This window comes from Equus caballus, chromosome 8 (assembly GCF_041296265.1).
Source record: "Equus caballus isolate H_3958 breed thoroughbred chromosome 8, TB-T2T, whole genome shotgun sequence".
NCBI classification, from domain to species: domain Eukaryota; kingdom Metazoa; phylum Chordata; class Mammalia; order Perissodactyla; family Equidae; genus Equus; species Equus caballus.
The window spans coordinates 87,446,002-87,468,833 of record NC_091691.1 but is presented as its reverse complement, the minus strand read 5'-3'; the positions used below and the strand labels follow the sequence as shown (position 1 = coordinate 87,468,833).

At 47.3% G+C, this 22,832-nt stretch overlaps 1 long non-coding RNA gene across 1 annotated transcript; it reads right to left on the bottom strand.

Moving 5' to 3' along the window:
• Positions 1 to 493: 493 nt before the first annotated feature.
• On the bottom strand, positions 494 to 20,870 carry LOC138925429 (uncharacterized). Its single transcript, XR_011441588.1, has 3 exons — positions 20,747 to 20,870; positions 5,974 to 7,005; positions 494 to 1,086 (listed from the first exon to the last, which is right to left on the bottom strand). It is a non-coding gene; the product is annotated as an uncharacterized lncRNA (long non-coding RNA).
• Between the last annotated feature and the right edge of the window lie 1,962 nt (positions 20,871 to 22,832).

Below are 22,832 nucleotides of genomic sequence, written 5' to 3'. Positions count from 1 at the left end.
ATATAGTCTTGTTTTAACCAGATCTCCAAGTGATTCTGGTGCATGTGATGTTAGAGCCACTGGCACAGGATAAGCTCATAGAAAGGGTTATCGCTCACTATTTCCCCTGCTTCTTCCCAGTTTTGTTTTGTTTTATTTTTCACTAGAGAACATGTTAGTTTATTCTTGTAGTTTCCTAAACTTCAAGGAGTTGATAGGCCAGGTGGGGAAGACGGCCTGGGAAAGAGTGCTGAGTTTGAAGGGGTCTTACCTACCATATCATGGGTTTTTAAATTTTTTTTTTTTTTAAAGATTTTATTATTTCCTTTTTCTCCCCAAAGCCCCCCGGTACATAGTTGTATATTCTTCGTTGTGGGTTCTTCTAGTTGTGGCATGTGGGACGCTGCCTCAGCGTGGTCTGATGAGCAGTGCCATGTCCGCGCCCAGGATTCGAACCAACGAAACACTGGGCTGCCTGCAGCGGAGTGCGCGAACTTAACCACTCGGCCACGGGGCCAGACCTTAAATTTTTTATTGTGATAAAATATACATAACATAAAATTTATCATTTTAACGATTTTTAAGTGTACAGTTCATTGGCACTAGGTACATTCAGGTAGTTGTGCCATCATCACCAGCATCCATCACCAGAGCTTTTTCAGCTCCCCAGACTGAAACTCAGCACCCGTTAAACACTAATTCTCCTTTCCCCAACCCCTTCCAGCCTCTGGTAACCACCATTCTCCTTTTGTCTCTGTGAATTGGACTATTCCAGATACTTCACATTAATGGAATCATATTGTACTCGTTCTCTTGTGTCTGGCTTATTTCGATTAGTATAATGTCTTCAAGGTTCATCCATGTTGTAGAGTGTGTCAGAATTTCCTTCCTTTTTGAGGCTGGATAATATCCCATTGTCTGTGTACATCACATTTTGTTTACCCCCTCATCTGTCCATGGGCATTTGGGTTGCTTCTGCCTTTTGACTACTGTGAATGATGCTGCTGTGAACACAAGTATGCAGATATCCATTCGAAGCTTCCTCCCAGTTTTCTCAGCTGAGTCCAGTGATGCTCTTCTGCTCACAGACACAGTCTCATCTTCTTCCTGAGCCAAATATGGTGGAGGCAGGAAGTGATTAACAATCTGACAGGTTTAGAATGAAGTCATGAGCTCAGGTGTGGGTTCTGGGGCCTAGTTATAGGCGCTAAGTTTTGCTATGGAGCCCAAGTCTTCCTACTGAAACTCCTTCTTCAGAGAATATTTCTTCCAGAAGAGCAGGAGCTGTGTCTATCTTACTTACTGCTGTGTTCCTGGCCCCCAAGACGCTGTCCAGTCAAGAGAGGAGCTCAGTGTAGATGCTGAATGAATGAACTATGGTTAGGGTTGGGGCCCCCCATTGGAGATTTCTGGGTCACAGAATCTCTCTCCCTCACCCGGGGTCCAAAACTAAGCTTTTATCTCCGCCCTTACTACCTACTCTGATAGGCAATCCGGCTGGTCTCAAAGCTGGTTCTCTCAGCTTGGAGCCCCCTGCTGTCCCGAGACCCAGCCTTTTCTTGTTCATGCAGACCTCTTCCCAGGTCCCAATGCCCAGCTGGGGTTCTCTATGGACATCCTCCTGGTAGACGCTCTTCGGACTTCAGAGTCCGTCTTCCCCACTTCCACCCTCTAACACTAGTGGAGTTCTTGCCTTGCCTTGTCTTTAGCCCCTTGGAGCAGTGTTTCACTGTTAACATGGGCTGAGACCCCACCTCCTCCATTCTGCTAAGCGTCAGGTCTGGAGCTCATGTCATACAGAAAGTTGGGAGGAAAACAAGACAGATCTTTGCTGGTTGACTTGAAGCTCTGTGGCCTTAAAGCAGGCAAGCCACAGCAGTCCAAGCATGACTTCTGGGCAGCAGAAGACAGCTGTGAAGTGTAAAGTCTTCTGGACTTAGAAGGTTCAGGGTTGGGGCCAGGTGTGGTAGAGTCCAGAAATGTGAAAGGTGTTTTTTTTTTTTTTGGAAGGTTAGCCCTGAGCTAACATCTGCTGCCAATCCTCCTCTTGTTGAGGAAGATTGGCCCTGAGCTAACATCCGTGCCCATCTTCCTCTACTTTATATGTGGGACGCCTGCCACAGCATGGCTTGCCAAGCGGTGCCATGTCTGCACCCGGGATCCGAACTGGAGAACTAGGGGCTGTTGAAGCCGAACGTGCGCACTTAACCGCTGCGCCCCCGGGCGGGCCCTGGAAGGTTTGTACTGCCCTAGGTTCACATCAGCCACTTAAGCTGCTGTCCTGGAGCCTACAAATGGGATAGGTGATTTACCTTCCAAAGACTGGTTTTTCACGTCCCTTGAATTTGTGCCTCAAGTTGTTTGGTGGGGAATTAAAAACCCCAATGGGACAATGAAAGACAAGTCCTGCCAGATCAAACTCACCATTTTATAAATCCTGAAGTATCCTCTTCACTCCATGCTCACCCAAACCACCTAGATGTTTCTATCTATAGCAAAAGCTTGATTCTGAGCTATAGGTTGAGGATGGCTATGGTCTCCTTGCATATTGAAGACTCTGCCAATTCAACCAGACTGGCTCCTGGAGAGTCATACTGGGAGGAGGAATCTGGGAGAAAATATTAAGTGCTGGGGTCTGTAATAAAGTCAGTGGAATGAGAAAACTTTAGAATCAAAACATTTGCCAGAATACTTCTCCTGGTACCCTAGAGGATTTCCTGTATGGGTATGCTGGACTAGTGCGTAATTTCTGAGTGTTTATCATTTTCATCTTTATAATATTTATTGAAAGCTACGGATTCATAGCACTGCACTGAAAACTCTTTAAATGATTGACATCTATAGCTAATATCTTTCATTGGCTATGCCATCTTCCACTTACATACTAAGCAAAAGCAGTGAAATCTGTGACTTTCAAATACCATTCAGTTGTCAGCAGCACAATGAAGTATTCAGAAGAATTAGATAGGCAATGCTTACTGGATATATTATTGCCTTTAACTTCTATATTGCCTAATATAAAACATTAAGGAAAATTACATTTTTGGAACCCATTTTGACACATACACACAGAGCTTGGAAGAGAGAAAAGAGACAAGTGCTATTTTAGGATCTGTGTTTTCAAAGAACAGCAGCTCTGTAAGTGACGAGAGCACGTAGAACCAGTTTTAGAATGAAGGGATGGGGGGGTGGGTTGGAGGAAAGGGCTGATACGGGTTTGGAAGGATGAATAAGACACAGTCTTCGCTCTTAATAAGCTTGCATTCTAGTGGAGTGGGTGAGACCAATATACCAAAATAGCAGTGACCATATTTTCCAAATTCACATTTGGGACACATGGTCTGAAAAGAATGGGTGCACTTTATGGGGACAACTGGACCAAACGTTTGAAATGTTAGCAGTTTTAGGACAAGCAGTTGCCATACTTAGAACAGAAGACAGAGTAAGAAAGCTCTCTAGGAGCCATGTGCAGTGCTACGCAGCTCCAGGGGAGGAAGGCTCAGGACGCCATGCTTTCCTTAACACTCCCAAGACGCAGCGAGCTCAGTGCCCACTTCCCTCTGTCTACCCTTCGCCAGGGGCTGGATTATGCTCTGGGCCAGGTACACACTTTCCTTCTGACCAGTCACACACATTTATGAACATGTCTGAGCTTGGGTCTTGAAGAAACTTCACTGTTTGGGTTCAAACACATGTGGGCCATCAGGCTGTAGGGTAAAGAGGCTCTGACACTTTGAGGTGGCCTCAGAAGCATAGGCTCGACCCTCATTTCAACCTCAGAAATGCAAATTTAGAACAGTGCTTTAATATAATATTGCATATGTATTGAAGAAGAACAGGAGGGGGAAGGGGGGGAGGAAGAAAAAAATCTGTAGGCCTGAAGGGAAATTGGTTATTTATATATTGCTAGTGGTACTAAAAATAGGGTTATTCTTGCAGAAAAGGACTCTGGCAATATGTAATGAGGTGTCAAATGCTTTCTACGCTTTGACCCAGTAGTTTCAATTTGGGGAGACTGTACCTCGAAATGGAAACGATTCTATACAAAACTCCCTGACAGCACTATTTATAAAACAAACGATGGGAAACAACCAATACTCAGTAACAGGACAACACTAATCAATAAAGTATTTTTAGCCACTAGATATTGTCAGAGTATACCAGTAAATGGAAATGTGTAAATGAAATACTTAGTGAAGAGAAGTAGAACATGAAATTACATGTACGTATTGATTACAGTTTCTTAAACTGATGTGTTTAGCAATATACATCCAAAGGGAATTTTTATGAAACAAATAGCCATTTCATGTTTATTAGGTTTTTCTGTAAATTGCTTGCATTAATATTTTTTTAAAAGGAAAGGGCGAGAAGGCAGGGGTACTGGTTGAACTACTGAGGTTTTCAACCTCACTGAGTTTCTTTCTGGTTTATGATATTGAGAGGCGTGCTGCAAGTAACTTGTTACTAACAGTTAAAGTAATAGTCCTTGGCGATTACAATATTTTAACAAGTTAGAGGTGATTCAGTGGCATCTGTACAGGAGTCACCGCCTCGTGTGTGTGTTCTGAGATGCTTTCTTTAGCAGAGACAGAAGGGACAGAGTCACCCGTCACTCCCCAGCCATATGTTGGCTCACAGTCCTGGAAGTGTGTGTCACACATGTGAATGTCAGCTGTCACGTGAGAGAGGTCGGAACTGATGAAGTGTCACGATGTGTATGACAGTCTTGTTCCCAATTATTAATACTGTGCCATCTGATCTCTTCAGTCTTAAAAAATAACAACATCTCCTCCTTCCTTCTTGTTTAAATGCCCTCAGTGGGGTCCCTCCTACTCTCCCTCTTGCCTACATCATGCTTGTTTGGCTAAGATTCCCAAAGGAGCCGTGGCCAGCTGTTCTCTGCAGCTCCTCTGTCTCAGGGACTGCCCAGTGACGAGATTCAGTAAGTGCTTTCCTTAAGCTCTCTGCAACATTGAATGCTGGGGACCACTCATCTCCTGGAAACTTTCCCCAGCTTCTGACTGTGCCCAACTCTCTGGCACCTGGGAGAACTGGTCCAGAGACCAGCAAGATAAGGGCTCCACAGAGGGGCTTCACCACCCACGGAATGCTGCCACTTCCGCATTCCCTTGGCCACACGGCCACCGCCATCACCAGGCTGACAACAGAAGAGGGAGCTGATCCCCACGGGGCTGGGCCACAGGCAGGTGGCGGCAGTTCGGGAGACTTCTGACACCGGAAGGATCCAATGGCAGGGAGCCTGTGGAAGCAGTCAGCCTCAGCCACGTGTGTGCCTCCCACTTCCCTGCTCCCTCTTTCCACCAAGACGACGGGATTGAGAGCAGGGTCTCTGTGCACCTGACCTGTAGCCAGGTCCTTCTGAAGAAAGCGCTGGAATTTCCCCCTGGAATTGCTCAGCTTCTATCAGCTGAGTGTGATTGGGATGGAGAGGCTTCCACTAGTTTTTCTAGCAAATCTCCCCACTTCTGGAGAATTCCAAATGGCTGCCAGGAAGGGACAGAGCCAGGATGGCGGTGAGGTCAGAGGGGCAGCCCCCCCAACACCACAGAGGGCTCCAGGAGCCACCGGAGGGCAGCAGGTTCTCAGCTCACAGTCTGAAGACTGGAAGGGAGAAAGCAGCTGAGCCCAGGTGGATTCTCCCCAGCAACACCCCTGCATTGTGGTTCCACTCTGTGGTCAGAGGGTAGTCTCCGGCTGCCCTGGTTTAGTGGGATAACCTGGATTTGTGGGCAGGGAGCCCGGGAGGGGCCTGGCTGTCCTCCCTGAGGTCCTGTGGTTTATGCCCCATCACAGACCCTGGAGGGGTACCCACTCCCTGCCTGTGCCCAGCTCTACTGGAAGGCTCATCTTGGGGTGTAATAAGGCAGAGATTGGTCTCTGGGATTCCTGTCTTGACCCTTGACCCTCAGGAACAATGCTAACCAGATTTCCCCATGAAGCCCTGGTCTCTGAGGGCCTTAGAGCAGGACTTACCGCTGCTGGTGGCGACAAGGAACACCCAGGACAGGAAATGGAGAACAGAAGGAGTGAGGAGGGGAGGAGTGGGGGTCGAGAGTGACCACGCTGAGCTGATCCTGTAGCTGGGCTGGCCTCTGAGCTTGGCAGCTGCAGGCTGGACAGTCTTGAGGGAACAGCTGCCTTGGGACCCTGAGAAAGTACTAGAAAATCACTTCTCCTATGTTTAGACATTTAAGTTCAGGGACAGGCATCATGCAGAGCAGGCCAGCTGGCGAATGGCTTTTGACAGCTGAGGGGAGCCTGGCCTGGCTGCTCTGGGGTGGGTAGTCAGCCACGGGTGGGGCTTGTCCACAGCCTCGAGGACATTCTGGAGCCCTAATGCTCCCCGTCCCCTGTGCCAGGGTAGCGCCAGGCCTTGTGATGCCCATCAGCAAAGGCAGCTGGAGAATTCTCAGCTCTCAGGAAAGAGCCTGCGATGGACTGAGTGTCCGTGTCCCCCCCAAATTCATGTGTTGAAACCTAACCCCCAATAGGATGCTCTTAGGAGGTGGGGCCTTTGGGAGGCGCTTAGGTCAGGCAGGTGGAGCTCTCAGGACGGGATTAGTGTTCTTATAAAAGAGACCCCACAGAGAGCAACCTCACCCCTTCCTTCTGCCTTGTGAGGACATAGCAAGCCATCGGCAACCCGGCAGAGGGCCCTCAGCAGAACTGAGGCATGCTGGCACCCTCATCTCGGATCCAGCCTCCAGAAGGGTGAGCAGTAAGTTTCTGTTGTTTACAAGCCACTCAGTTTGTGGTACTTTGTTATAAAAGGACAAGAATAGATTAGGTCAGAGCCCATCTTGGGCCATCAGCCCATCCACGTGCCAAGCGCCCCCTACCACCTCCGCATTCTCCCCTTTCACTTTCTGGGGTTCCCCCACTCCGGACCCTCACTTCACTCTGACTTCACCTTTGGGGTGCTCTCTGTTCCTCTTCTTTCTCTTCCTTTCCTTGTCTCTTGGCTCTCTCTCCTTTCCTCCTCCCTGGTACTGGAAGCTCCTGGTTCTAATGAAACAAAGCAGAGTGCGTGTAGTGTAATGGTACCCAGCCCGGGGAATTGGGCAGAACAGACACCAACGCACCCCCCCACCCCAAATCCCACCCCCTACAGCTGCGTTCAGGGGCAACTGCGGTGCAGACCAGCTGCTGCCCATCTGCTGTCACGCCCCTCCTTTCCAAATGACATCTCCCGATATCAAAGACACTGCCAGCTGTCAAAATAAGGGTTCATATTTTCATATCTAGGACAATGACTGCTGAAGAGAGATGATGCAAACACAGAAACAGAGGAAGGGGAGGCTGCCTCCCTCCACTTTCATCCTTTTTATCAAAGCAGGAACTGAAATGACCTCCACCGTCTTTAGAATAGCAACTGACAAGCACACCCTCCCAGTCATAAAGGCTTGCATCAGAGGAAACTGGAAAAAGGGATGAAAGAGCTTGATCTTGGAGGAGAAGGACACGGAGGATGCAGAGGGCTCGGGACAAAGGGACGGCCTCGCCTGGGAGTTCCCTCTTCCCTCTGCCCCCACATAACGACGTGTAATGAGCACAGAAGAAAGCAAAGTGAATTCCCAACAAAGAGAATGAGGAGGCCAAGGCAGGCCACCCACGGAGCCTGGGGGCCTGAGCAGGCTGATCTTTCTAGGCATTTATTGATGTTGTCCTCCCCTTCCTGAGGGACAACCCTCAGGGACACATCTCCCTGCTAAAACTCTAAAGAGCTGCTCACATCAAACTAAAGGCCCCAAATAGGGTTAGAAGTTAGGAAATTAGGATTCTAATTCTTGCCCTGTTACCCTGAACAAATCACTTAAATGTTCTCTGCCTCCGTTTCCCCAGTTATCAGATGGGGAACCCTAAAACCAGACTCGAGGGGTGTTTTGAGGATCAAATGAGATGACAGTAGGGAAGGCAGAGTGTGGCCCTCCAGGGGCCTCGGTGGGGGTGAGTGGTACCAGGGAGAGAAATGAGAACCCATTGGCAGCTTGCCCAAGTGACTGAGATTATTTTTAAATGTCTTGAATTTCACATGACATAATGATAGTCTGCAGTGTGTGTTCGCAGTGCCTGCCCCATCCACAACTTCTGTGATGAAGCTGTCCAGCCCACAATCATGCAACAAGGTCAAAATCAGATCCGGGAGGAACCGTGCTCAGCTGCGAGGCTCTTATGGTCCCTCCACTACGCTAGAATGAGGAGGCCAATCCAAGTTGTCGCCAAGCAATGAAGGCCTTGGGACTTTGGTCTTTGGGGCCAATGGTAGCTATTGAGAGCTCGCCACTCCAAAGGGTGTGGTGATCCAAGCACACGGAGATCCAAAATCACTCATCTATAAGCCAAGAGATCCCAGAGCAGGAATTGATGGCCAGCCCCCAGAGGTTCTGCAGGAGCTGTAGCGTCACAAAAATCCCCAGCCTAGTAAGAAGGAGTGAGTCTCACTCGAACAAAGGCTGCAGGGAGTTTTGGTCACTCAATTAATCCCGAGACCTTAGAACAGGGCTGGAAAGCCAGGTAGCCCACCCCTTGATGTTGGCACCAGCTGAAAGGCGGCTCAACTCTCCCAGCAGGCTGAAGCTCCAGGAGTCAGATTCGACAACCAGAACCCACTGCAGCGCAAAGAAGGGAGGTCACATGGGGACCCCAAAATCCTCTCACCACTCAGGTGTTTAATCTAATAGTAGAAGTCCAACACAGAGGGGCTAGGATGGTGTCCATAGGGCTCAGAGCAGACTGGGGACAAATCGCAATGAGGATGCTGTCCCTGCCATCACTGGAATTTGTGGGTCCAGGAGCAAGCACTCTCTTTCTGCCCATGAAATTATTACACTTCTGTTCCACTGTCATATGGAATCTATATCGGATGTGGATACATTAACCATTTAGTAGGCACATTGCAGAATGGAGAGAAACATCTAGAAGGGATCTCACCATAACCAGGGGGAAACTGACTCTGTGAAGAGCAAGTGGTTTCTGAAATGGCCCTGCCCTACTGTTTCTGGGGCAATAAGATGTGCCTCTGGATGAGGTGAAAGGGTTTTAGGCTTTGTGTTTGACAGTTGGATCATATTAGGTGGGAACATATTTGAAACTATGTACTGGAAGACGCGTTATGGGGTCTCTGAGATCCATGCCTTCCCTAGGAGAAGCAAACTGTCCTCACTTTTAGCCATTATTGTATCACATGAGACAGCCTCCCCATAGCTGAATGGAACAGAAGTGATCTGATCCAAGGAGCAGCCAATCACAAGATGGTCACTGTTATGGGTTGAATTGTGTCTCTCAAAAAGATATGTTGAAGTCCGAACTCCTGATACCTGTGAATGCGACCTTATTTGGAAATAGGGTCATTGCAAATGTAATCAAGTTAACAGGAGGTCTTTAGGGCAGGGCTTTAATCCAAAATGACTGGTGTCCTTATAAAACAAGGGAAATTTGCCACCAGAGACACACAGAGAGGGACATGTAAGGGGAGAAGGTCATGTGATGATGGAGGTAGAGATGGAAGTGCTGCAGGGGCCAAGCCAAGGAATGCCAAAGATGGCGGCAGCCCCAGATGCTGGCAAGAGGCAAGGAAGGACTCCCCACTGGTTTTGGAGGGAGCGTGGCCCTGCCGGTACCTTGATTTCAGACTTCTAGCCTCTAGAACTGTGAGACGATATATCTGTGTGGCTTTAAGCCACTCAGTCTATAATAATTTGTTCCAGCAGCCCTAGGAAACTGACACCGCCACCCGCCTAAGATGTGGCCTGATTCTAAAAGCTGAGGAGGGCTATTATGGGCTGCATCATGTCCCCTCAAATTCATATGTTGAATTCCTGACCCCTGGTACCTCAGAATGTGACCTTATTCGGAAATATAGCCATTACAGGTGTAATTACTCATCCAGATGAGATCATATTCGAGTAGGGTGAGTCCCTAATCCAATATGCCTGGTGTCTTTATAAAAAGGGGAAATTTGGACACAGAGACACAGGGAGAACGCTGTGTGAAGATGAACGCAGAGATTGGGGTGATGCATTTGCAAGTACAGGAACGCCAAAGGTTGCCAGCAAACCACCAGAAGCTGGGGGAGAAGCGTGAAACAGACAGCCATCAGAAGGAACCAACCCTGTTGCCATTTTGATCTTGGACTTCCAGCTTCCAGAACTGCAAGATAACAAATTTCTGTTGTTTAAGCCACCTCGTTTGTCGAACTTGGTTGCAGCAGCCCATGCAAACAAATGCAAGGGTCGATCCCTTCTCTCTCTTGGGAATTGGAGCTAAGAGACGATAAGAATGAGGCAGTTCGAAATGGAAGGGGACTCTGAGATGTGATGTGCAGAGGTCTGGAAAGGGCACGGTGGGCTCCCTCCCAGGAAGCTGGCTCTGTGGGTCGGTAGAGGAAGTTGGGCGAGGAAAGAGGAAACGCCAGCAGAGGGTGTCCAGAGAGAAGAAGGGACTTGCGGAAGAATGGGTCCTGCCAGCCAGCACGCAGAGCCCTCACAACCCCTGACAGCGTCCCACGCCGCATCTCACTCGGCATAAGATCCTTAAAATAAGCCCTGTTTTTTTTCTTTTTGGTAATTTAAGACTTGTACTGTAAGAAGAGCCCAACCAGAGTAGATAGCAATGGGCCCTACTGGTCCAGGAAATGATAACGTTCTATGTAGTCATGCTTTGGTCTCGTCATCAAAACATGAGTCCAGGTTTCTCAGGACATGAGAAACACCCTCGTGAATAAGATAACTGCCCTCCTTTGACACTCCTTATTCTTCTGATCACTAACAAGATTAAGGGCTGCTTTTATTTTTATTTTTTTTTTTTATTTTTTTTTTTTATTAATGTTATGATAGATTACAACCTTGTGAGATTTCAGTTGTACATTTTTGTTAGTCATGTTGTGGGTACACCACTTCCCCCTCCGTACCCTCCCCCCACCCCCCCTTTTCCCTGGTAACCACCGATCAGATCTCCTTCTCAATATACTAATTTCCACCTATGAGTGGAGTCATATAGAGTTCGTCTTTCTCTGACTGACTTATTTCGCTTAACATAATACCCTCGAGGTCCATCCACATTGTTGTGAATGGGCCAATTTCGTCTTTTTTTATGGCTGAGTAGTATTCCATTGTGTATATATACCACATCTTCTTTATCCAATCATTAGTTTCTGGGCATGTAGGCTGGTTCCACGTCTTGGCTATTGTAAATAATGCTGCAATGAACATAGGGGTGCAACGGACTCTTGAGATATCTGATATCAGGTTCTTAGGATAGATACCCAGTAATGGGATGGCTGGGTCATAGGGTATTTCTATTTTTAACTTTTTGAGAAATCTCCATACTGTTTTCCATAGTGGCTGTACCAGTTTGCATTCCCACCAACAGTGTATGAGGGTTCCTCTTTCTCCACAACCCCTCCAACATTTGTCGTTCTTGGTTTTGGATGTTTTTGCCAATCTAACGGGGGTAAGGTGATATCTTAGTGTAGTTTTGATTTGCATTTCCCTGATGATTAGCGATGATGAACATCTTTTCATGTGTCTATTGGCCATATTCATATCTTCTTTTGAGAAATGTCTGTTCATGTCCTCTGCCCATTTTTTGATCGGGTTGTTTGTTTTTTTGTTGTTAAGCAGTGTGAGTTCTTTGTATATTATGGAGATTAACCCTTTGTCAGATAAGTGGCTTGTAAATATTTTTTCCCAATTAGTGAGCTGTTTTTTTGTTTCAATCCTGTTTTCCCTTGCCTTGAAGAAGCTCTTTAGTCTGATGAAGTCCCATTTGTTTATTCTTTCTATTGTTTCCCTCAACTGAGGAGTTACAGTGTCCGAAAAGATTCTTTTGAAACTGATGTCAAAGAGTGTACTGCCTATGTTCTCTTCCAAAAGACTTATTGTCTCAGGCCTAATCTTTAGGTCTTTGATCCATTTTGAGTTTATTTTGGTGTGTGGTGAAAAAGAATGGTCAATTTTCAATCTTTTGCATGTGGCTGTCCAGTTTTCCCAGCACCATTTGTTGAAGAGACTTTCTTTTCTCCATTGTAGGCCCTCTGCTCCTTTGTCGAAGATTAGCTGTCCATAGATGTGTGGTTTTATCTCTGGGCTTTCAATTCTGTTCCATTGATCTGTGGACCTGTTTTTGTACCAGTACCATGCTGTTTTGATCACTGTAGCTTTGTAGTATGTTTTGAAATCGGGGATTGTGATTCCGCCGGCTTTGTTTTTCTTGCTCAGGATTGCTTTAGCAATTCGCGGTCTTTTGTTGCCCCATATGAATTTTAGGATTGTTTGTTCAATTTCTGTGAAGAATGTTCTTGGGATTCTGATTGGGATAGCATTGAATCTGTATATTGCTTTAGGTAGTATGGACATTTTAACTATGTTTATTCTTCCGATCCATGTGCAAGGGATGTCTTTCCATCTCTTTATGTCATCGCCTATTTCTTTCAAGAGAGTCTTGTAGTTTTCATTGTATAGATCCTTCACTTCCTTGGTTAAGTTTATCCCAAGGTATTTTATTCTTTTCGTTGCTATTGTGAATGGGATAGAGTTCTTGAGTTCTTTTTCTGTTAGTTTATTGTTAGTGTATAGAAATGCTACTGATTTATGCACGTTAATTTTATACCCTGCTACTTTGCTGTAGTTGTTGATTATTTCTAATAGTTTTTCTGTGGATTCTTTGGGGTTTTCTATGTATAAGATCATGTCGTCTGCAAACAACGAGAGTTTTACTTCTTCGTTACCTATTTGGATTCCTTTTATTTCTTTTTCCTGCCGAATTGCTCTGGCCAGCACCTCCAGAACTATGTTGAATAGGAGTGGTGAAAGTGGGCACCCTTGTCTTGTTCCTGTCCTCAGAGGGATGGCTTTCAGCTTTTGTCCATTGAGTATGATGTTGGCTGTGGGTCTATCATATATGGACTTTATTATGTTGAGGTACTTTCCTTCTATACCCATTTTACTGAGGGTTTTTATCATAAATGGGTGTTGGATCTTGTCGAATGCTTTCTCTGCATCTATTGAGATGATCATGTGGTTTTTGGTTTTCATTTTGTTAATGTAGTGTATCACGTTGATTGACTTGCGGATGTTGAACCATCCCTGTGTCCCTGGTATAAATCCCACTTGATCATGGTGTATAATCTTTTTGATGTATTGCTGTAATCGGTTTGCCAAAATTTTGTTGAGGATTTTTGCATCTATGTTCATCAGTGATATCGGCCTGTAGTTCTCCTTCTTTGTGTTGTCCTTGTCAGGTTTGGGGATCAGAGTGATGTTGGCTTCATAGAATGTGTTAGGGAGTTCTCCATCTTTCTCAATTTTCTGGAACAGTTTGAGGAGAATAGGTATTAAGTCTTCTTTGAATGTTTGGTAGAATTCTCCAGAGAAGCCGTCTGGTCCTGGACTCTTGTTTTTGGGGAGGTTTTTGATTACCGTTTCTATTTCCTTACTTGTGATTGGTCTATTCAGATTCTCCATTTCTTCCTGATTCAGTTTGGGGAGATTGTAGGAGTCTAGGAATTTGTCCATTTCTTCCAGGTTGTTCAATTTGTTGGCATATAGTTTTTCATAGTATTCTCTTATGATCTCTTGTATTTCATTGGTATCTGTTGTGATTTCTCCTCTGTCATTCCTGATTTTATTAATTTGCGATTTCTCTCTTCTTTTCTTGGTGAGTCTGGCTAGGGGTTTGTCAATTTTGTTAATTCTTTCGAAGAACCAACTCTTTGTTTCATTGATCCTTTCTATTGTCTTTTTTGTTTCAATATCGTTTATTTCTGCTCTTATTTTTATTATTTCCCTCCTTCTACTGACTCTGGGCCTTGTTTGTTCTTCTTTTTCTAGTTCTGTTAGGTGTCGTTGGAGGTTGCTTACGTGAGCTTTTTCTTGTTTAGTGAGGTGAGCCTGTATTGCGATGAATTTCCCTCTTAGGACTGCTTTTGCTGCATCCCAAATGATTTGGTATGTCGTGTTCTCATTTTCATTTGTCTCCAGATAATATTTGATTTCTTCTTTAATTTCTTCAATGATCCATTGTTTGTTGAGAAGCGTGTTGTTTAGTCTCCACATTTTTGCACCTTTCTCTGCTTTTTTCTTGTAGTTGATTTCTAGTTTAATAGCGTTATGATCAGAAAAGATGCTTGATATTATTTCAACTCTCTTGTATTTATTGATGTTTGCTTTGGTTCCCAAAATATGGTCAATCCTTGAGAATGTTCCATGTGCACTTGAGAAGAATGTGTAACCTGCTGTTTTTGGATGAAGTGTTCTATATATATCTATTAAGTCCATCTGGTCTAATTTTTCATTTAATTCTATTATTTCCTTGTTGATTTTCTGTCTGGATGTTCTGTCCATTGGTGTTAATGGTGTGTTGAGGTCCCCTACTATTATTGTATTGTTGCTGATGTCTTCTTTTAGTTCTATTAAGAGTTGCTTTACAAATTTTGGTGCTCCTGTGTTGGGTGCGTATATATTTATAAGTGTTATGTCTTCTTGGTGGAGAGTCCCTTTTATCATTATATACTGTCCCTCTTTGTCTTTCTTTATCTGTTTTGCTTTGAAATCTACCTTGTCTGATATTAGTATAGCGACACCTGCTTTCTTTTGTTCATTATTAGCTTGGAGTATTGTTCTCCATCCCTTCACTCTGAGTCTGTGTTTGTCTTTGGGGCTGAGGTGTGTTTCCTGGAGGCAGCATATTGTTGGATCTTGTTCTTTGATCCATCCTGCCACTCTGTGTCTTTTGATTGGGGAGTTCAATCCATTTACATTTAGAGTGATTATTGAGACGTGGGGGCCTACCACTACCATTTTGTGTCTTGTTTTCCGGTTTTCTTCAGTTTCCTTTGTTTCTCGTCCCATGGTTTAATCTGTTCTGATGTAGAGCTGCTACTCTCTGTTGTTGTCCTTCTACTTATCTCCTCTGCTCTTGGTTTTGTAGCCCCTTTCCTTTTTTGGATTTTTCAGGAATGAGGGTTTTCCTGAGGATTTCCTGAAGAGGAGGTTTTGTGGCAATGAACTCCCTTAATTTTTGTTTATCTGGGAAAGTTTTTATTTCTCCATCGTATTTGAAGGATATTTTCGCTGGGTAGAGAATTCTCGGCTGTAGGTTTTTGTCCTTCAGATTTTTGAATATATCATTCCACTCTCTTCTAGCCTGTAAAGTTTCTGCTGAGAAATCTGCTGATAGCCTGATGGGGGTTCCTTTGTAGGTTAGTTTCTTTTGCCTGGCTGTCCTTAATATTTTCTCCTTGTCGTTGACTTTTGCTAGCTTCACTACTATATGCCGTGGAGTTGGTCTTCTTGCATTGATAAAGTTTGGAGATCTATTGGCTTCTGTCACCTGAAGATCCATCTCCCTCACCAGATTTGGGAAGTTCTCAGCCATTATTTCTTTGAATAGGTTTTCTGCCCCTTTCTCCTTCTCTTCTCCCTCTGGTATACCTATAATCCTTACGTTGCATCTCCTAATTGTGTCTGATAATTCTCGGAGAGTTTCTTCATTTCTTTTAAGTGTTGCTTCTCTCTCCTCCTCTGCCTGCAACAATTCTATATTGCCATCTTCCAAATTGCTAATTCTTTCCTCCATATTATCGGCCCTACTGTTCAGAGCATCTAGATTTTTCTTAATCTCCTCTATTGTGTTCTTCATTTCCAGTATTTCTGTTTGGTTCTTCTTTATCGTATCAAACTCTTTTGTGACATAGCTCCTGAACTCGTTGAGTTGTCGGTCAGAATTCTCTCTTAACTCAGTGAGTATTTTAATGATGGCTGTTTTGAAGTCATCATCATTTAGGTTATATATCTCATTTTCTTTGGGATTGTTTTCTGTGTATTTGTTACTTTCTTTCTGTTCTGGAGATTTAATGTATTTTTTCATATTGCTTGATGATGTTGATTTGTGCCTCCGCATGGAGATAGAGTTTAGTTGCTCCTTTCACTTGTTTCAGCTGCTGCGGTGGGGGGAGCAGCTGTTTATACTTCACCAACCAGGAACCCTGTCCGTAGTTGCTAACTGGGCCTGGGCCCCTCTTCGTAGCCACAGTGGCCCTTTGGATTCCCTCCTCTGCCGTGGGGGCCGTCACGGGGGGCTTCAGACTGCAGGTGCCTACTGTTGTTGCCCACCTAGATGCGCTCTCTCCTTGGGGTCTGCAACGGTGTTATGGGCTTTTCCAGCGGCCAGGGGTGGGATCACTTTTATTTGTCGCTCGGTTGCTGTCGGCACCCACCAAATCTCACTTGTCCTCTATGGGTCGCAGGAGAGCTATTGGCATCTTCTACAGTCTGTGGTTAGTACACCTAGCTATGCTGCTTTTGCCCTGGGGTCTTCCAGCCTTGTGGCTGGCAGCTGGGTGCCTTCTACTGGTGCTGTGCAGAGGCTTTCCCTAAGGCTTCTGTGAGCCTGTAGGGTTTCCCCCTAGGCTACTAAGCTGGGTCTCTGGAACTCTCTCCAGCCCCAGTCCTCTCCGAGATCTCCGGCAATCCCTAGCCTCACCGGGTGGGCAACGGCAGCTGGGGGTCGCCCCGCCCTCTGGGCTTCTCTCCGGGCCGCTGCCGGGAGCTCTGAATGCTCAGCGTGGCCCCTCTGCTACCGGCAGACAGAGAGTTTTGTCTGCTGCCTGGCGGAGCTCCGGCGCTTCCCCTCCGGGTCGCCGGACCCGCCTTTGAAAGTTCCCCCGCCCCGGTCCTCTCCGAGATCTCCGGCAATCCCTAGTCCCACGGGGGCGGGCAACGGCAGCTGGGGGACGCCCCGCCCTCTGGGCTTCTGTCCGAGCCTCTGCCGGGAGCCCTGAATGCTGGGCGTGGCCCCTCTGCTAATGGCAGACAGAGAGTTTTGTCTGCTGCCCGGGCGGAGCTCCGGCGCTTCTCCACCGGATCGCCGGACCCGCCTTTGAAAGTTCCCCTGCCCCGGTCCTCTCCGAGATCTCCGGCAATCCCTAGTCCCACGGGGCGGGCAACCGCAGCTGGGGGTCGCCCCGCCCTCTGGGCTTCTCTCCGGGCCTCTGCCGGGAGCCCTGAGTGCTCAGCGTGGCCCCTCTGCTACCGGCAGACAGAGAGTTTTGTCTGCTGCCTGGGGGAGCTCCGGCACTTCCCCTCCGGGTCGCCGATCCGGCCTTTGAAAGTTCCCCCGCCCCGGTCCTCTCCGAGATCTCCGGCAATCCCTAGTCCCACGGGGCGGGCAACGGCAGCTGGGGGTCGCCCCGCCCTCTGGGCTTCTCTCCGGCCCTCTGCCGGGAGCCCTGAGTGCTCAGCGTGGCCCCTCTGCTACCGGCAGACAGAGAGTTTTGTCTGCTGCCTGGCGGAGCTCCGGCGCTTCCCCACCGGGTCGCCGGACCCGCCTTTGAAAGATCCCCCGCCCCGGTCCTCTCCGAGATCTCCGGCAATCCCTAGTCCCACGGGGCGGGCAACGGCAGCTGGGAGACCTCCGTTCCCACCGTGTCTCTCTCTGGGACCCTCCGGGCGCCCCGAGCACCAGGCCGGGTCTCCCCGCCAATGGCGGGGAGAGACTCTCCCCGCGGGCTCAGGTGTGCAACTCCAAAGTTTCCCTCTGCGTTTAGGAGTAATTGCGGGGGGTTTAGGTAGGGTTCTGGTCACCTGTTTCCACCGTCGCTCCTCTGTTGTGTTCTCGCTCCTGCCCTAGATGTGTGTGGATCCTCTGGGGGCGTCCGTTGGAAGAAAGCCGCTTGCGGGTACTAGGCTGCCCGTCGGGGTCGGAGAGTTTTCACCTATTTCCACATCCTCCCGGAGGAAAGTCCGTCCGCCTTCCGATGTATAGTCGCGTGGGTGTCTCAGACGTCCTGAGATGCTGTCTGGATATCCTTTGTCAAGCGATAAGTGTCCAAATAATTGTAGACTCGAAGGGCGAGAGACAAAGAGGACTACTCACGGCACCATCTTGGAATTCCTCCTTTGCTAAGGGCTGCTTTTATTGTGGTGACTGTGTGGAGAGTTTCCATATTTTCTAAGGTGAAAAGGGCATGAGGTGGGGGGGCAAGCAAATGGATTGTCTTGTTTCTAGGGAAAGAAATGAAGGTGAGACAATGGCTGGGCCTCTCCAGCATCAAATGGAAAGGAAAAAAAGCCAGTTAGTCCTGGGGGACCTGGAGAATGAGGCAGTTTTGACAAGCGAGCTAATTCAAGGCTCTGCTAATTCCCCGGGGGGATCTGCTGTACACCTTTTCAGAGGCCTCCAGAGCATCCTAGAACGCGGGGAGTGACTCATTTCTGAGCCCTGGTCCCCAGATGGGCTGCCCTTTCTGCTCTCTTCACAGGCCCAAGAAACCGTTTCCAGTTGGAGATGGTTGCTAATTTGGAGATGGGAAGAGAGTGGGAAGCAGCCCATGGAGGGACTCTTCCATGGGGTTGCGGGGAGCACGGAAGTCCTAGCTGCACCCCAGCTAGGCCTGGCTCTCTGAAGTTGGGTGTCCACAAGACAGGAGCCCCTGGAAGCTGCTGATCAGGGCTGATCTGATGAGGACGCACTTCTGAAGGGCTCCCTAGCAAGCCGGGTGGCCTACTCAGCACCTCGGGGGGCTGCAGGATGGACCTTTCCCAGCCCTGAGCAGGGACTGAGCTGCAGGTGGAAACGCTACACCACTGGCTCCTCACATTGCCATGCGAATGCCTTCTCCTTTGTCGGCGGGTCCAGGCAACAGCCAGGAAGATGGCTGACAAGGCAGGGAGGTGCGGGAATAGTGGTTTAGTCACCTGGCCCTTAGTTACTGGGCGCCCGTAGTGGAGGGCACATCAGGGCCACTGTACCATTTTGTTTCCAGCTCACCTCAGCTCCACCTGCGTGAGGTGTGGAGGCCAAAGGGCAGGGGCTGTCAACCTGAGGGCTTTGGATGGGTTTCAGAGTCCACACCCTTTGGAAACGACAGGCGACACCTTGTGGCCATGTGCATTTTTCTAGGTAAAATCCATAGATTTTGTCCAGCATCTTGAAAAGATCTATGAGCCCAGAAGTGTTAAAACCACCGACACAGGGATCTCCCTGGTAGAAAAGGAAAGATGGTTGTAGTCCCAGAGTGATTCCTGTGTTTCCCACGAGCAGCCTGGAACACAGAGGAGAGAGTCCGGGTTTGGCATCAGGGTCACATCCCTGTCGCTGAGTAGTCTTGTGACCCTGGATGAGTTTCTCATCCTCTCTGAGGAAGGACAAAGGTGTTCACTAAATGTCTGAGATCCAAACCCTTCCCGGCGTGTGAAGCCTTCGGGGGCTTGGTGCCTCCCTTCTGTGCCCCCATCTTCTACCCATCCCCGAGTCCCAGCTTTCCTACGCTTGCAGCCTCTTCTCTGAATGTTCTCTGCACCTTCATGCTCAGACCCAAACCTGGCTCCATCCTGAGGACACTGCTGCTCCTGACCCTCTCGAGTGATGCCAGGTTTCCTCCGTGCACTCCCAGGACTTCCCCCTCCCTTCCCCCGCCACATTCCCCCCTCCCCTCCCCATGACTTTCCCCAGTGCACCTTTTCAGAGAAACAGAACCCACAGGGTATATGTAGATTTAGAGAAAGAGATTTATTATGAGGGATTGGCTCATGCAATGATGGAGGCTGAGAAGTCCCATGACCTGCCATCTGCAGGCTGGAGGCCCAGGAAAGCTAGTGGTATAGTTCCAGTCCAAACCTGAAGACCTGAGAACCAGGGGGGCCACTGGAGGCAAAAACCCCAACACTGGTTAAATCCAACTCTTTGACCTGTATGCCTGTGCCCCCTGGCTGTGCTTGCCTGAAGAAGGACAGTCATGCCCTCACCTTCCTATCCCCTTGTTGACTGAATTCACTTCAATCAGACTTTCGCTCTGCTACTACACGGAAACTGCGCCTGCCCAAGTCACCAATACCCCCCTCAGTGTCAGTCCTCAGGTCTCCCCTTATTGACTTCTCAGCACCATGGGATTAGTTGAGCGCACCCTCCTCCTTGAGACACGTTCTTCATTTGTCTTTACAGACACCACACTCTTCTGGATTTTTACCTACTTCCCAGGCTCTTCCTTTCCATCTCCTGACAGGTGTCTCCTCACTACTTTGGCCACTGGAGTGACTCAGGACTTAGTCTTCGGACCTCTTCTCTGGCTACATGTGCTAGCCTCCTGATAAATGCCAGCTATGTGGTGACAATTCCCCAGTAGATCTCTCCAGCCTGGATTACTCCCTGAGTGCCAGGCTCCTATATCCAACTAGCTAGCCCACATCTCTGCATGGATTTCTAGTAGGCGTCTCAAACCTACCCTTTCCAGAGTTTTCCCTGTTTCACTAAACCCACTAACTTTCTGAGAAAATTATTGTCAGAGGAACCATGAAGTCACCCTAAAATGCCTTTGACTCTGAGACTTAAAACAACCCTTTGGGTTCCATGAACTGGAAGAAAGCTCCCAGAACTGGACAGTGCAAAGGAGAAAGGCTTACTCCACAAGGAACATTTCAGGTGTTGTCAGGGAAGATCATGAAAAAGGAGAAACTCCTCTGAAGGGAATGCAGGAACCATAGAGAAAATGGACAAGGGGTGCCTGCCCTTCAGAGATGAGAGCAGAACCTCATCAGGGAGCTGTGCCCTTGCCAGAGCAGGGGACCCTCACAAAGCCTGTCTCATAAGGAGGAGTCACTTCTGTGGACCAGGGACTACTGAGCCCTTCCTTTCCTCAATGGGAATTTTGTTGTTTCTACTTCACCACTGTATGTTGGGTGTTGGGGTCAGGGGCAGACAACTTGTTCCTTTAGTTCATTGGCCACTAGAACATTGGAATGATACCCACCGAGGGGGAAGAATGTGCTTGACGTGGAGATCCTGGGTGTAACTTTGAGTTGTCTCCCAAGACAAGGATGAGTGTGTCTGTGTGTGGGAAGAAGAGTGAGATGGTTAGGTGACCAAAGGGGTCTACTATGGCAGAGACAATGCAATTTCCTTTCCTTCTGGGCACACAGGAAGAGGAAGTTTCCCAGTTTCCTTTGTAGTGGGTGGGGCTGTATTACAAGTTTAGGTTGAAGTAACATAGGCAAAGACTGATCCATAAAAAGTTACCCTTTTATCCCCTCCCATGGTGACCTTGGAGGCCACATGTCCAGGATGTCAGTGTCACAGGATGGATGCAGCCTAGGTCCCTAAATGACTACATGACGCAGAGCGATTGTCCCTCCCACCCTTCCCCCATCTCCGCCTCAGGCCACATTGGACTTGAAGTAAATGAGCAATACTTTCCTTGTATCAAGGTCACCAAGATTTCAGGGCTGTGCGTTAGAGTAGTGAGCCTGCCCTGACTTGTACAGTAGGTGCTCAATCATTATGGTGATTGAATGTTCTAATTTCAGAGCCCAAGCGTTTAACTGCTATACTCTCTTGATTAGTTTTCTGTATGTTCTTTCCCCCTTTCTTCACAGAATAAAATTCTTTCCCGATTTTAAAAGTAGTATGTGCTCAGAACTCAAAAACAATAACAACACAAACAACCTGGTTAAAAAATGGGCACAGGACTTGAATAACATTTCTCCAAAGAAGATGTACAAATGGCCAACAAGCACTTGAAAAGATACTCTCACCATCATTTGTCATTGGGGAAATGCAAATCAAAACCACAGCGAGATACCACCTCACAAAACCACAATGAGATCACACCCATTAGGAAGGTTACTATCAAAAAACCAGAAAGTATGAGGTGTCAGCGAGGATGTGAAGAAATTGGAACACTTGTGCATTGCTGGTGGGAATGTAAAATGATGCAGATGATGTGGAAAAGAGCATGGCAGTTACTCAAGAAAATTAAAAATAGAATTACCATATGATCCAGTTCTGGATACACACCCCAAAGAACTGAAAGCAGAGTCTCTAAGAGACATCTGTACAGCCATGTTCACAGCAGCATTATCCACGATAGCCAAAAGGTGGAAGCAACCCAAGTGTCCATCAGTGGATGCAGGGATAAACAGAATGTGGTATATCCATACAATGGCATATTATTCAGGCTGAAAAGGGAAGGAAATTCTGACACATGCTACAATATGGATGAAGCTTGAAGACACTATGCTAAGAGAAATAAGCCTGTCACAAAAAGACAAGTGGTATATGATTCCATTTACATGAGCTCCCCCGAGTAGTCAAATTCATAGAGACAGAAAGTGGAACGATGGTTGCCAGGGACCGGGGAGGCGGGGAATGGGGAGTTGTTGTTTAGCGGGTACAGAGTTTCAGTTTTGCAAGATGAAAAGAGCTCTGGAGCCTGGTTACAAAACAACGTGAATGTCCTTAACACCACTGACCCATAGGTACATTTAATAAATGGTTAAGATGATAAATTTCATGTTATGTGTATTTTACCAGAAATATTTTTTTAATTTTTAAAAAGTTTTCATGTGCTCATTTTTAAGGCATGACAAAGTATAAAGGAAGTGTTAAAAACACCTTCCTCTATCACTCTAATGGAGATTCCACTGTTGAGAGTCTTTTTATGTAGCTAAAGTGGAGCTATTTTATAAAACATGCATTCAACAGTGTAAAGCAAAAGCCGGGTCTTGGTGGAGAAAGCAATCCCGCGACAGAGGGTGAGAATTAGCCCACTTTTCGCTTCCAGGCAGACTGGAACGACTCCAGTATTTCTAAGTCTTCACGCTTGAATTTGGGGAATATTGTCTTTGTAACAAGAAGTGCAGATGCCTCAGGCACAGGCTGGCGTCTGGACAACTGTAATTGGTTTTGTGGGTTTTTTTTTTTTTTTTGAGGAAGATTAGCCCTGAGCTAACATCTGCTGCCAATCCTCCTCTTTTCGCTGAGGAAGACTGGCCCTGAGCTAACACCCGTGCCCATCTTCCTCTACTTTATATGTGGGATGCCGACCACAGCATGGCTTG